The sequence below is a fragment of the Chenopodium quinoa genome, unplaced genomic scaffold (assembly GCF_001683475.1).
Source record: "Chenopodium quinoa cultivar QQ74 unplaced genomic scaffold, ASM168347v1, whole genome shotgun sequence".
Taxonomy (NCBI): domain Eukaryota; kingdom Viridiplantae; phylum Streptophyta; class Magnoliopsida; order Caryophyllales; family Amaranthaceae; genus Chenopodium; species Chenopodium quinoa.
The window spans coordinates 39,052-43,442 of record NW_018743992.1 but is presented as its reverse complement, the minus strand read 5'-3'; the positions used below and the strand labels follow the sequence as shown (position 1 = coordinate 43,442).

Sequence of the window (4,391 nt, the reverse complement as noted above, 5' to 3'; positions counted from 1 at the left end):
AATGAAGCGTTGTTTGGAAGAAATAGAAGGATAAACCTAGGGAAAAAAACCCTAAGAAAAAAATTGGCGACGTGGCACTCTATATTTTGTTTTAATACTTTTAAATTCCTGTTTTAAAATATTAGTATGGATTGAAGTTTAGTGTTCGATATTCATACCCGTATTAAAGTGTCAAAGAAGTAATGATGTTCTTGTGGCTCTGCAGCCTGATATCACAGCACCAAGAGTGAGTGTCTTAGCTGCATACTCTGAAGCAGTAAGTCCAACAGAAGAACCATGCTGGCGTTCTCAAGACTCTGCACCCAATATGGAGCCCTGCCGCAATAAGATCTGCTATAATGACTACTGGTAACTAACCCTACAACCCTTCTTCTGATCCACTTATGATTCGAATGAAGTCATTAACATATGAAAATAAATTATTAGCCTATATAAGGGAAAAAGAAGGCGATGAGAAACGAATGTCTCAAGAAGAAATGCTCTTGGAAGCTGCCCAAATATATTCTATCTTTTTATTCTTTCTTAAATAAGGTGATGAATGGACTTAAATACTTAATGGTGGGAAAGGAGCTTGTGATATTCGCTTCTTTATCATTGATACATTGCAGAATCATGAATTTGAGGCACTTGGAGCGTTTATTATCAAGGGAGAAGGAATGAGTACAGAACTATTGTGCATTAGCTATCTATTCTGGCCTAAAAATCAGTTACCATCCGAAATGGCAAGTTTTTCTTCACTTTTAGCTATGATTACTGGGCCCCTTTGATCATTTTACTCATTTTGCGAGAGTATGTGCCTATCGAATTCTGCAATCTATGTTTAAGTCATCCAACCTAAGCAGAGCTAATTAGTGTTATTTATCACTAATATTATCTATTGTTTAGAGGGAGGCCAGGGATTTTATAATCTCTGCAAGCATGAATGCATGATGCTTGAGTGTCACGGTACTTAATTTTCTCAATGGCTCAAGAACACTACAGATATCGTAACTAAGTTTTGTTGTTTTGATGGTTTTCTATCACAGCACTTTAAAGCCATTTTGAGCAAGTATTCTTGCTTGATTAATCGGTCAGTCTCCAGCTGAAATTTTTATTATAAAGTCAAGCTTATCTTTCAAGGCACACTTGACATCCTTCACAATTCCTGGAGCAATTATACCAGTAATGAGTTGTAGAAATATCATTCCAAATGAATATATAACTGATTTTGATAGGAAACTCCAGTTTCAAGTCAATATACACTAGGATACAGTACAATGTTGGTTTTTGATAGGAGTCTCATTTTGTGGGATAAAAAAGAAGATGCCCAAGTGACCAAGTTTGCTCTTAAAATTGGCATTAAGGACCTTACTGAGCTCTAAGTTCCCATGGAAAAGTGGAGGGTTACTTTTATGAAGGAAGATGAATGCAGAGCATAGTTCGATTACAATACAAACTTGAGTTTGCCATTGCAGAGGGAGATCAAAGGGAATATCTATCAAGGTTAATATTTTTCTTCTTGCATGTTTCATTTTCTATTTTTCTATTTCTAACCTGGTATATTCTATTGTTCGTCACTGTTATAGCAAAATAATCAAATAGATTCTCATGTGGCCAGTGACATGCATGCTGCATTGAACTTGGATGATGGATTATTGGATATGATTTTGTTGAAACGGCTATCACTTAGAGTCAGAGTATCCCAAAACAGAATTATATACGGCTATCCCTATTGATCTCGACAATAGTTATATGATAATTAGCATTTAACACTATAAGTTATATTCTTTGGGGCCATTGACAGGTCTGATGTAGGAATCCATGGAGGAGGATAAATCTGAATGACTGAACCACCCAACAGATGTATGCAGCATCATAAACAATCTAAGAAGAGACAATTATTGAATCTGGTATGAGATTGAGGATCACCTAGGATCTGACCTCTATCAAGAGCAATGTTAGCCATTCACCCCTTGGCAAGCTCTGTTAAGGCATGACTTCTCTATCTTGGTAATTAGTTAATAATATGCTAAGTTGGATGAATCCTTTTTTTGCCTTCGCTAAAACATTTACTTGATTGATCTCTTGATTTGAATGAGATGTTTGTTTTTTATATTTAGCTACATTGGAACCTTAGGTGCATTGTTCTGAATATGGATTTTGATTGTCTGTTTTATCTCTGGTGGTCAATTGATATTATAGAGTTCTCATCTAAGTGACTATTAAGACTTTAGAATATGAGCATGTGATAGTGTGATACTCCATATTCCTTTATCTTTACCATTGAATGTGGTTTTTAGAATATCACAAATAAGTGGAAATGATTTATTTCGTATTTTTTTTTAGGTTTGGCTACTATTTGATTAGTTGAAATCGAATATTCTCCTGATAATCACTCGTCTATTTCGTTTTTAAAATTGTAAATATTTTGTTCAATTAATATTTGTATGGTATACAATCGGATCGATTACGTGCTTTACGTGTGCGCCATCAACAATCAGCACGACTCTTTCTCTACTCTTTGTTTGACATCTTATACGCTGCTCCTTTGATTTGCCGGTCCGCTACTGCTCACCTTCATTATTATCCTCTTTTTATTTGATTGTTTTTAATTTTATTTTAATGTTGCATTGTTCGTTGAATTATAATAATTGTATTTGCAATTATTGTTATTAAATTTTTAGAAAATTAAATTATTGGGTAGGTTGAGGAATTTTGAAGCTTTGGTTTGTGATTATTATTGTGTTTTTGTTTGGAATTTTTGATAATTGAGCTGTATTTTTTGTTAAATTTCTTTTTAATAATGAAGATATTATGATAAATAAATTTACATGCTTTATGAAAGATGATTAAAGTAATTAAATTTCTTATTGGGGGAAGCATTGAGCGATTCAATATTGAATAGAATGAATGTGAAGTTATCGAAATATTGAAGTAGTTCTGAAGAAAGGAAGGATGTGCATTTAGTTAAGAATTCGAAGGTGAACAGAAGAAATCCTTAGAAGGAATTAAGATCCTCCTTACAGAAGATATTTAGAGAGTGGCTACAATAATGCTAAAAAAAGTAGGAGCTAGACTGATGGGCTGTTGGATATGGATTACAGGTAGTAAACACTCTCAAATCCTCTCTAAATAATGCCGAAGGATGCTGCAGAACATCTCCCTAGCTTACTAGAAGGAGCGGCAAGTATAACTCCAACTCTAAGCCGGAACTTCCCTCCATTTGGCTTAATTCTGATGGACCGTTGGGTAATACACTTCATTTTCTGATTATTCGATGTATTCAGAATAGTTAATAAGTTCCAGATTAATATACTCCTTCCGTTTCATAATGATATTCCTGTTTACGTAAATCGATGCAAATTTTTACCTATCTTTGACTGCAAATATCTTTAGTATCACATCTATGAAGCAACAAAGAGATTTGAAGAATGGAATCAGGAACAAGTGTCCGCATTCCAATTGTTGCATTGACGACACACGCAATATTCGTAAAATGTGTATAGGTGGATCCAAGTGTTTGCAAGAATCCAAAGTCTAACTTTTGTTTATGGTGATGATATAACCATGGGCTATTAAAAAAACAAAATAGAGAAAAAAGGGGGTATACCTTACTAGCTTTAGTGCTCTTATAATTTTTAACTGGTTCACAAGTTTTAGACTACAACTTTTTCTTATTGATTCTTTTCGAAACTTGCTTCATTTTGGAATTTTGAAACAGCAATGTCTTACTTCTTGGAAATGAATAAGAAATCAATTTTGGATATTCTGCTGTAGTAAAAGCTAACATCATATAATTCATATCTTAATTGTTCAATGACAACTTAGTTGTCGTTGAAATATGTCAGTAAGCCATTCTTAAGTTCAATAGTTGGAGTTTCCTAACTTACATTGTGGCTACTTAAAGATTAATTGTCCCTTTGCAATATTTTAGGTTTCTCTACTCTCATATTCATTCTTCTACTGATTTAAATTGAGCAACCACAAGGTGTTAGTGGCAAAAAGTTGTTTATATATTTAGAGACTAACAGGTGTGGTTAGATTGTATTGAGTAGAAGAATTTCTGTAGATTACAATTTGAAAAATTGAGGACAAATTGTATATAACATGTTCCATTAGTAAAACTAAGGTAACCTATTACAAATTAACCCTTTTATCATTCGTTGAATACTTAGATAAAATATTTAATATTAGAAGATAAATTTTGTTTTTAAAATAAGAAAAAAATGAAGAAAAAAAAAAATACGTATATAGTCAATCAATCGGTTTTAACTTTCAACTAACGAGCCTTAAAGATCATTATTTACTTAGAATCATCATTAACTTATTGATTAGCTCGCAATAAATATCAAAATCATTTTTGTAAAGGGACCTTGCAAAATGAAATAGTACAGTATTGTATAGAATGCGAA

General features: G+C 33.0%; 1 long non-coding RNA gene across 1 annotated transcript; it reads left to right on the top strand.

Moving 5' to 3' along the window:
• Positions 1 to 1,364: 1,364 nt before the first annotated feature.
• Positions 1,365 to 3,416, top strand: LOC110690204. Its single transcript, XR_002505039.1, has 2 exons — positions 1,365 to 1,989; positions 3,084 to 3,416. It is a non-coding gene; the product is annotated as an uncharacterized LOC110690204 (long non-coding RNA).
• Positions 3,417 to 4,391: the final 975 nt, after the last annotated feature.